General features: G+C 38.9%; 1 long non-coding RNA gene across 1 annotated transcript; it reads left to right on the top strand.

Moving 5' to 3' along the window:
- The first annotated feature begins 492 nt into the window (after positions 1-492).
- On the top strand, positions 493-9,642 carry LOC138837296 (uncharacterized). Its single transcript, XR_011375295.1, has 4 exons — positions 493-562; positions 1,218-1,273; positions 5,976-6,049; positions 9,511-9,642. It is a non-coding gene; the product is annotated as an uncharacterized lncRNA (long non-coding RNA).
- Positions 9,643-11,306: the final 1,664 nt, after the last annotated feature.

Raw genomic sequence — 11,306 nt, 5'->3', positions numbered from 1 at the left:
GAACACAGTACTATCCAGAATAAACTCTGACTGACCTAAACTAATTTCTTGGAAAGTGTTTTAGGTATTTTCCAAAAAAAAAGAGTAGCAAAATATAGGAAGTTAGCCAGCTTGGCAATGTTTTTCCAGAAAACTTGCCAAAAGTCTGGCCCCATTTGCCAGTGTCAATACTCCCAAGTGCAAACATGTTCTTGCACAACAGGCATTATGTAGCTAAAAATTAATCTTAATTAGTCACTTCTTGTCCGATGGTGGATGCTAGAAGAAAGCCTATGTTCTTTCACAAGCAACGTAGTTTACAGTCTCTGAGACACCAACCTCAATTGCCTTTTTATGAAAGAAGGGAAGAAAACCTTTGGAAAGCACCCTTAGAATGCTCGAATGCCCAGACATTAGAACAGTGTTCAGGGCCAGTGAAGTGAGGGGAATTGCTGGTGGAACCAGGCAGAATCTCATTATCAGCCTCATCATCTGTCCAAAATATTAGAAGATGTGATCAAGCCAGGTGTTGTGACTTGCAATCCTACCTGTGAGGCTGAGTTTGGGAGCATCACAGTTCAAGGTTAGTTCCCAAGATTCTGTCTCAACTGATGGCAATCTACGCACAGTGGCATGTACCTGCCATCCTAGCAGAACATGTTAGTAGAAGTGTCAGGGACTGTGTTAAAGCCTGCCTCTGAAATGCAAGTTCCTGAGTTCAAAACCCCAATATCTCTCACCTCAAACCAAAAAAAAGTAACCAAATGCCTTTTTTCATTCAGCCATGATAGATTGTATTTTGGTTATCCTCTATCTACATTTCAGCACCAGTGATGAGAATGGAGGTGTACAAATCTAAAGAAGCAGGAAGAATTCTTCATTTTGAGGCCTTATAATGTGAAAGGCTTTGATTCCCAACAAGTAGCATTATAGCTGGGAGGAGGGCACTGGGCTATCAAGTCACGTGATGGCATATTTTGACATGATCGTGACATGCCAAGGCGTCATTGTGACATGTTTTGGGAACAGTACTTTCTCACTACTGACAGTAACCAACCATTAGGATTAAATTTCTCACTTTTGGTAGAACTTTGGGCAAATCACCCTGGCTGGGCTCAGATAACATATGACTCCTGGATAAGAGTTTTTTAGTTTACCTTGTCAACAAGTCCACTGATCAGTGCTGTACTACCTCCTACAGGAGCTGTAGTAAAGTCAGTTTATCTTTCTCTTTATAGCTCATTAATTACAGAAGAGACCACAGAAGAGCAACATGGAGAAATGTCTTCTTAAGGTCAGTCCTTTTTTTCCCTTTCCCCCTTATCCTTGAACTGCAAAGGACAGAAGCCAATAATTGTATTTGTGATTGTTTTTTTTTTTTTTGTCGGTTGTGGGGCTTGAACTCTGGGCCTGGGCAACTGTCCCTCAGCATTTCAGCTCAGGGTGAGTGCTCTACCACTTGAGCCACATGCCACATCCGATTTTCTGGTGGTTTCTTGGAGATAAGAGTCTCATGACTTTTCTGCCTGGTCTGGCTTTGAACTGCAATCCTCAGATCTCAGCCTCCTGAGTAGCTAGGATTACAGGCATGAGCCACCAGCACCTGGCTTGTGAATGTCTTTATAGGAATACAAAAGAAGAGGGCCAGGCTCCCCGTGTCAATCTAGAAATCAGTTTCCTCATCTGTTTCTCTACACTCTCTACCTTAATCATTCCACCCGAGAGAGAAGAGAACAAAAAAAGATGTGTGGTAAATCATGTCCTCTGTCAAGCCAAAACCACCTAGTATATTAATGAAGGGACAGATGCCAGGGAGAACACAGTATGAATACTGAAAAGGGTATTTCCTAGACATAAGGAGTGCAGCTCGAGGCATCTCATTCCTCCATCTTCACTATCTCTTATATAACCACAAACTCTTTCCCCCTGTTTGTTTTACTTCTGTAGGTTCTTCCAAAACGGATCACTTTTTCCTTTGTAGTTATTTACAGGTCATTTTTCTACCACTGGAGGTGCTAAACCTGCAGACTGTGCCAGGGACTGACTCACAAATCTCCTCAGTATGAAAATTGTAAAACCTTGTAGAATTTGGACAAAATGGAAAACTTTTGTAAGAATGTTTCACATCCTATAAAAATGAAATTAAAGTCTTTAAAAGACATCATGCTAATCAAAGACATTAGAATCATATTTGTCATTTCTTGAGCATCTACTGTGAATTTTAAAGCACCGACGACTAAGTTTCAATAAAACACAGTCTGTTACAAGGTATTCTTCAAGACTTAAAAGCTACACATCTCTAGCAGCTTCTGGAAAGTGTCCAAGGAGCTCAACTGTATGCTGTGGTTTTAAGCTCTGAATCTGGACTAGGGGGTGTTATGGAGACTTGAAGTCTTTCAAGAAGTAATGTTGACAACTGTTTGACATTGAACTATAGTGATTATTGCCAAATAGTGGTAGAGAGGGAAGAGCTGGCCTAGTTCTGCCACTGCAACCTTGAGAGTTTTCCTGGCCCTTAGTTCCTGAGTAGGAGGCTGGGATTGAGAGATGAGCATTGGTGGAGGCAGTAGACTGAACAAAGATGGATAATAGAGTTATGCTCCAAGGAGGGCTGGCAAGGGAATATTTTTAGGAAATTTCAACAACCAAGGACATTTGCTAGCCTTTGTTTTCTTCTTTTGTATTTCTAAAGTAATTTAAAGCTTTGATATGTAACATATTCAGTGTTTTTGTTTGTTCATTGGTTTCAGATACTGTCCTTTCGAAGTACTGGGGATTGAACTCAGAGGCTTGTGCTGGCTAATCTTGCAAGCTACCTCTTGACCACACTGCCACACTTTTTGCTATTTTTTGGACACTTTTTGGAAGTGGTCTCAAACCATGATCTTTGTACCTCCATCTCCGGAGTGGCTGGGACCACAGGCATGCATCACCATGCCAAGATATCATATTATCGCACCTACCTAAGTGATAACTTTATCTGTTAGCTGATGTATTGTGCTCTACTTACAGGTAACAAAGTCTAGGAAGGTTTACTAAATTTACCACAGTTGTATAACTACTATAAGCAGTATCACCAGTTGTATAATTAGTATAGTTGTATAGATAAGAGGTGATGAATCTGAATCCTTCCATACTGCTGGTCTTTCTAAGCTACCTGCATCCTTTCTTGTTGTTTTCTTTTCCCCTGAGAAGGATCAAATAATATCACATATTTTGAGGTTATAGTCCACTTGCCAGGTTTGACAGATTGCTCAAATACATAGTGCTGTAAGTTGAGATACCCCATTTCCCAAATATGAGCCCTTACAGTTTGACCAAATCAATCCACAATCTTCATGAATAAGAAAACTAAGACATCCAATAACCAATCATAGATGAACTGTAATAAATATAGTACAGTTCAAAAGGTTGTAATGAAGACATGACACCGTTAAGGTACAAAAGTAGCTACTAAATTATCAGCTTTGCTATTTATTAGGGTAGTATTTTATGGTTGTTGTTGCTTTTATTTTTGGGTCCGGTCATGGGGCCTGAACTATGGGCCTGGGCGCTGTCCCTCAGCTCTTCAGCTCAAGGCTAGCGCTCTACCACTTGAACCACAGCGCCACTTCTGGCTTTTTTCTTTTTGCTTATGTGGTGCTGAGGAATTGGACCCAGGGCCAATTGGACCCAGAGCAAGCGCTCTACCACTGAGCCACCTTCTCAGCCCCTTATGTTTGGTTAAATATCGATTTTGTTCTAGCTAGGTGGTGATTAAACTAATGTACAATTTCCTCCTCATGCAATTACATAGACTTGCTGAATAAAGTAGTACAAAAGTTTAAAATTATGGCAGGACACAGAAAAAAATTGTCATGTGTCAGAAGTGAAGAATGAATCTCCAAATCAGAGTTGTGTAAATAGCAGGTAGCTGATTAGTGAGTTGCTTTACTGCAGGTTCTCATCATCAGGATCACTCTGTCTTATGGCTCCACAATCTTTACCATCTCCCCTCTTCTCCTGTCCTTTCCTTTTCTCCCCTTTAAGCCATACTAGAGTTTACACTCGGGTCCTTGTGCTTGCTAGACAAGCCCTTTATCATTGAGCTAGTCTCCCAACTTCACCATAGTTTCTGAGGTCACTATGCATATTTTCATCAAGTGGTAAAGGGGAAAAAAGCATGGATAGCATGTTGAGTTTTACAGGCCAACCCTAGACACACTTATATTGTTTCCACTCGTTTTTCACTGGACACACATGACAGCAGTAGGGAAATGTAGCCAGACTGTGCTCCAAGAACAGTCGTCTCTTCTGGGTTTGAAAAGTTGCTAGAGTTCTGTCTTATAAGCAAAATAGCCCTATGTCCTAAGTACTCCATTATAAAGTGGAGAAACAAATACAAATCCTTTACATCCCAGGGCTTACATTTTATGAATAGTAGACTTAGGAACTTTTAAAAAAGATAAGTGATAGCTCACTCTTTGTCTATAGGTACATTTTTTTTGAGGTGATCTAATACTGGGATTTACGACTTTGGCTTTTGCCAAGCAGACCCTCTACCATGTGAGCCATGCCCCAAGCCTTGGTTCATTCTTTAATTCTTACTGTTAATCATGCAGAAAGATTTTATGTCTGTATACCTTTTTTCACCAGGGTAAAAGTGTGATATCCAATTCTGCAGCAAAAAAGAGTACTTCCCCCGAGGTTACTGTCTGCCCACTACAGTTATTTCTCGATGCAGATAAATCCATTTTCATTACTTAAAATTCTCAGGTTATTTTCTACTTTCTGTGAAAAAAGCTATGACTGGAAAGGGGTTAAAATATCTGCACATGTTTTTAGACATAAATAAAAATGAGCACCAAGGCCAAAGCTCCTGAATTATAGACGTGTTTAATCAGATGAAAACATTAATTTGATTTTTCTACTTTTGAGAGATTGCTTAATATTGACCTCATGCATGAATTTAACTTTATGCAGAGTTTAAAGGTTTGATTTTTCTATGTAAAAATCAGAAGCTACAAAAACAAAACAGAAGATACAGAGTGCCTATTAAGTCTGAAGTTTTTTTATCTTCCCTACATAGAAGCTTTTGAGTGTCTCTCCCCATGATGTCAGGATATCCTCAGGTTAATCTGCAAGCCTCAGCCTGGACTAACTTCAATCCATGGTCCTCCTGTCTCTGCCTCCCAAATAGCTGAGCTTCCAGTCATCCACCATCAGGCCAACACAAAGAATGGGTTTTTTTTTTCCCACTGAATATACATCCATTTTGCACCATCAAGAAAAGTTGAAAAATCATGTCAAATCACCATAAGTTGGGGAGAGCCTATCATCAAGAATTTGTTTCCCTCATGGGAATGTAAACTCCATAATGAGACAGGCTTGTTCCTAAGTTAGTGTCTGAATAAAATGAGCAGCGTGGATGTTCATTCAATAGATGAATGTTGTACTTATCCATAGGCAGTTTGAAAACTTGACTTCTCTCCCTTTTATGGATCTCTAGAAGGCTAGAAAAACACACCTTCAGGTCTTCACAGCTAAGAAGATTAAGAAGACTAACCTTCAACCTTCTCACATCCTTCATGTCTGTTCCCAGTCTCTCCAGGCTACAGCTCAGTGGTGGCTCCCACCTACAGCTAAATGTTTCAAATATAGACCAGGGCCTTCCAAAGGAAGATTAGAAGATGATGTCTTTGGCCAGCCAGCCACATGGAGGAGGTTAACAGAAAGTGTGGTTCACAAAGGCTAATTCATTGTGTCTAGACCTGTTATTGGAGTAGGCAAAAGCCTAGGAAACCAGAAATTATAGCACAAAAGCTCTGAGAACTGAAGGTAAGTTGCATTTTAATTCATTGTGTTACCTTTCCCTTAGGAGCAAGGTGTTGGACTGGGCTGCAGGGTGCAAAGCTCTGCACGCTCATTCTCCTTATCTGGCTCAGCCAGCCCACTCAACCATCTGAGGGGACTTTGGGAACATAGAGAAATAAGGAACTTGCATGATTTTTTTTCAGGATTCCATTTCTGTCCTTGCCAGAGAGCTTCCTGAGGAGTTTCTCAAGGCCGCAGCTGCAAGAGGTTGTCTCAGGTCAGTGCAAAAGACTGAGCCATCTCTCAGAATGAGACTAAATAAAACCATAAAGTCAATAGGGTTGCATTTTTCACAGAGATCCCTGAGTATATTTAGGTCATCCCGGGCCACCAGACCACACTCAACTATGTGTGATGTGGGCCTGAACAAGGCTTCTCCTACAGCTGGGGCAGAGAAAGAAGACCCCAAGAGAGGTGTCCTCTCGACCATCTGCAAGTGTGTGTCTACGTTTCTGTCCTGAGTTTCCATTTTAAATTTCATCATTTGGCTTTTATAGAATGACAGATGTGTCTGATTCTTGGTGAGTTATTTCCAGAGCAAGAGGTGAACAGAATGCACATTTGTTAAAATGCTAAGGCCTGAGAGGTCTTTGGAACTAACTTGGTGAGGAGAGAAGGAATCCATGGTCCTCTCAGTCAATGAGAACCTTCCACATGGACTCTTGATTAGGAAAATGCCCAACCAGACTTTGCTTAACAGGCTATTGTTCCTGGGTTCCTAACTTTGTATAAGATGTTTCTCTGTTCTCACTGTGTGAATGTTTAGAGTGCTGTTTAATTTATCATGTCCAGGTGTAATTATTTGTCTTTTACTACCCATTGGGTATACTTGGAGATTTATAGGCACACTCTAATAATTAAAAAGGAAGGAACCCACGTAGCCTATGTTTCTTGGGGGTCTGGCTTACTTAGCATAATTTTTTTCAAGTCTTCCCAGTTCCTTATGAACAGGGCATTCTTTTTGATGCAAACATAGAGTTCCATTGTGCATTGGTCCAATGGTCCGTTGAGGGACATCTGGGTTGATTCTATATCTTGGCTATCTTAAACAATGCTGCAATAAACATGATTGTGCTGGTGGCTTTATCCTTAGCTATGTTCATATGGTCATGTAAAATGATGCTTATCTAACAAATGGAAGAAAGTGGTTTTTTTTCTACTGTTTTCTGTTCTTGTTTTTTCTTTCCTTTTTTCATTGGTTTAGTCTCATCTTTTGCTGTTTTTGATTTCTGTACCCTTTGTCTTGTATATAAGTTTATCTGATTTGGGGAGGGGAAAGGGAGGCACAGAAACAGTGGGACAAAGGTTGAACCAATGCAGCAGTGAAACCCAATAGACACCTTGCTGGAAATACAACTTGGGGGGGGGGTGGATGTCGGGAAAGGAAAAACTGGGAGAAAATGAAAGGGGGTGACACTGCTCAAAAGGAAATGTATGCATTACCTTATTCATGTAACTGTAACCCCTCTGTTCATCACCTTTACAATATATTTTTTAAGAAAGGTGCTTCTCTGCTCTGCTTAGCACTCTCTGGCTCAATTTGTCATTGTTTCCTGCATAATTTCTTTTCACAGATAGCTTCTAAATAGGATGTGAGTATCTTGAATTGGAAACCCTAGAATCTGAGATGTTCCAAAAAATTTTTTGAATATCAACATGATGCTATATCTGGGAAATTTCACACTATGAAGCTTTGGTTCATGAACAAGATTATTTAAGCCATTATATAAAATTACCTTTAGGTTATATGCATAGGGTATGTGTGTATATGCATATTTTATATTTATATACATCTATAGAGAATACAAATGAATTTTTCTGCTTAGACTTAAGTACCCAGGTTATATGTATGCCAATATACAACAATGCAAAAGCAAAAAATATCACAGATCGGAAATATTTCCAGTACCAGGTATTTCAGAAAAGGAATGCCCAACTTGCATATACTTTCCCTTCAGTCATCTAAGACTTAATAGGTTTTTCATCAACTGCATAACAGTTCAAAGTCGTGTCTTTGGTTGTGATAAGGTACCTTGATTGGTCTTCCACTAGAATTCCCTTCTCTGGGATATACACTTGTTTTTTGCTTGTAGAGAAATCAGGAGGTAGTTGGAGGTACACAATACCTCTGATGCCATAGCAAAGAACTTTCTGAGCATAGGAAAGTGAGTGATCTGAGAAGTTTAGGAAGGCTAACCTAACTACCCTTTCACATCCTTCACTCTCTAATTCTTACTTTTTGCAAGTCCTGCATTCCCAATACATACATTTGGTAATATAAACTGATAACTTGTATATGTTGCATGCACTGCCTACAGAAGTAAGAAACTCAGTTCAAATATAGGTTTTTCCAAAGGATATTATTTTTTTCCATTTCTCTATACCACTGGCCCTTGAGTCTACCGCAAGAGGCATTAGCTGACTTCTCTTATTTATGCTCTGCCCTTGGCCATATAAAACGAGGTCTTTACTGGGTTCATGACTAGGTAGAAAAAAGCACATTTTTGTGGCCTTTTCTGAAGCTATCTTGGGTTCTGTCATTAAGTTTCAGCCAATGACTTGTAAATGTGATTGTTAAAAAAATAAAGTTTTTGAGGGAGAAATACCTTTAAAAAAGACATTCTTCCCTTTGCTGCTTGGTCTGTAAAGTGATTAAGAGGCTTTTGGGTCTTTTAAGGACAAGGGCTGCATCCAGGAATGATAGAATAGAGACTTGGAAAGACCCTGGGTTCCTGGCGACTCTGTGGAGCCACCTTATCAGTCCTCTGCTCCCTACCTTTGTAATTCTTTTATGTGACAAAGAAATAAGAGACCTCTATCTTGTGTAAGACACTTTTGAATTTTTCCGTTACATTGGGCTAAAACAAATCCTAACTTCTATAACCGTCTACTGAATACTTATTACCATTGATCTAGGGATCTATAGAGAAATATGAGTATTTTCAATCTATGGCTTTAGGGATAAAATGATAAAAATGAATGTAATGACACTGATTTCCACACCTAGAATGAATTCTAAAATATAAGGGAAAAAAAAAAACAAGAGCTCAGAACCATCCATTGTTCTTTCCTCTCTGTTCTGAAGGATTATTAGAGCCATGAACTCCAAAAAAATATTCCCTGCTATTAGAGTTGTAGCTTTACACCCCTGATTTCTAGCTGGCCATCTGCTTATTTCTCCTCTTAATACACACAAGGTGAAATTGTTTTCTTTTTTCTTTTTTTTTTTTTGGGGGGGGGGTCCGGTCGTGGGCCTGAACTATGGGCCTGGGCGCTGTCCCTCAGCTCTTCAGCTCAAGGCTAGCGCTCTACCACTTGACCCACAGCGCCACTTCAGCTTTTTTCTTTTTGCTTATGTGGTGCTGAGGAATCAAACCCACGGTCTCAGGCATGCAAGGCAAGAGCTCTACCACTGAGCCACCTTCCCAGCCCCGGTGAAATTGTTTTCAAGCTGTACTGTCAAAATTAGCACATGCTTACAAACCCAGTTTGTAAATTAAATTAAGATTTGTCTGTATAATTACTAGGATCTAGAAACAATATTAGTTTAAGTAAGAAAATAATTCAAGAAATGGGGACTCCAAAGTTATGTTTATTATTATCATGTTGTCACAGACCTTCACTGTTTTCCAATGTCATGTAAAAATCTTAAACTTTCTTTTTCATGATTGTTCATAGAGATACTGAATCATCATGCAGATGGCAAATCATCGGGAAGATGGCAAAGAGGAAATGGCTAAGATGACAGAGGAATGCCACCTTTTGGAAAAGAAGTAAAGAAAGTAATCTAAGTAGGCTCTGCTACTTTAAAATGCCCAACCTTAAAAAAAATAAAAAATAAAATGTCCAACCTTTATCTCCTTTTCTATTTCTATACGGTCAAACATTAGAAACACTCCATAAAGAGTATCTACTTAAACTAAGGAGTTTAGAAGAAGATACCGTGTAAGATATGTTTGATTCCTGCATAACATTCACAAGGTATGGAAATAAGTTGATTTTCCTGACTTCAACCCAAATGGTAATGGTGATTTTCTCATTCTAAGCACATAATTTTGCCATATGGTTCACAAATCTTGAGCTTTTATAGGATTTTTATGGACTTGAAAATATACGAAGAACAAAGCAAACAAGTAAAGAGCTTGAAATATACCATTTGGAAAACAAACTGCATCTGAGAATTGTAATATTTGCTAGTTTCATGACCATTTACTCCTAACCCAATCCCTAATACCTCTAAAAGAATCATTAGAACGTCACCTTTAGATCCCACATCACTGAATTAATCCTGCCACTTTCCAGTTATGCTGATCCAGCTTTTCTCTCTTTCCCATTATGGAGAAAAGGGATGCAAAGACAATTCCCAATTAGAGTGAAAATCAAGGTATAGGCAATTACTTACTCCATGATAGAATGCTTAAGGAGCCAAGCTATACCAAAATTAACATCCCTCAGCAACGATACAATCTTGACTCCTAATCAGGCAGTTTGCTCCTAGCTGCAATCTGGAGGCTTGGGCTATTCCACCTCAGTGTATTTAACAACAGTCCAAGCTGCCACAGAGGCACACCTTCAAGCTATATTTGAATATTACTTCATTTAATCTTTATAACACCTCTATTATAATCCTGATTCAGAGATATGTGAAATCAGACAAGAGATTAAATAATTTGCACAAGGCCACACAGCTACAAAATACACCATAAATAGTTTGTCTTCATGTTGCATGACTGTAACTCTTGCACACTCTGACTCTCTGTAGTAATATAAATATAATAAGAAAAGTATGTTAAGGAAAAGTCAAATAAAACACTATCCCATCTGCATGAGGCTTCTTTCATCCCGTTGAGGTGTTGGTAGCTGATTAATAGTTGCCCCCTAGTGATTATTCTGAAAGGAATATTCACAGCATCTTTGGTTATATATTCACTTAGAAACTACTTAATGAAAAAAAAAAAGAAACTACTTAATGAAGACAAATGTGAGACATGCAGTTAGAACGACATCATCAGACTAGCATCTCTCCTGGTCTCCCCTCAGCCCCTCATTCAGCTTTTTGAAGGCAGGTATTTATCATTCTCTATCCTCCCCAAATATCATGTCGTGATACCAAATAGATTTATAGGCTCTTTTTATGTGATCACCAAAGCTATACACCAATAACTCTAATAACTCAAGGAAATGATCATCTTTCTCAGTTATATATACATATGTACCATATGTGCTGTATATATCTGCATATATATTTGCCTCTGACTCTCACTAGCTAATTCTTTTTATGTTGATGTTTTATAAATTATTAAAATTCTACTTTGCTCAGTAGGGATATGAAAATAATAAGTCTGACTTAAGGATCATACTTTAAATACAGAAACCAGTCTTACAAACACCATATATTAAATGTACCCAATAGAGATCCTGTTTCTAAAGATCTAAAATGCCTGATGAATATTGTATCTGAGTCTCTCCCTTGT

This window comes from Dipodomys merriami, unplaced genomic scaffold, assembly GCF_024711535.1.
Source record: "Dipodomys merriami isolate MVZ:Mamm:240054 unplaced genomic scaffold, mDipMer1.0.p SCAF_27, whole genome shotgun sequence".
Classification (NCBI taxonomy): domain Eukaryota; kingdom Metazoa; phylum Chordata; class Mammalia; order Rodentia; family Heteromyidae; genus Dipodomys; species Dipodomys merriami.
Note: the sequence above shows the minus strand (reverse complement) of the source record. Positions and strands in the feature narration are given on the sequence as shown.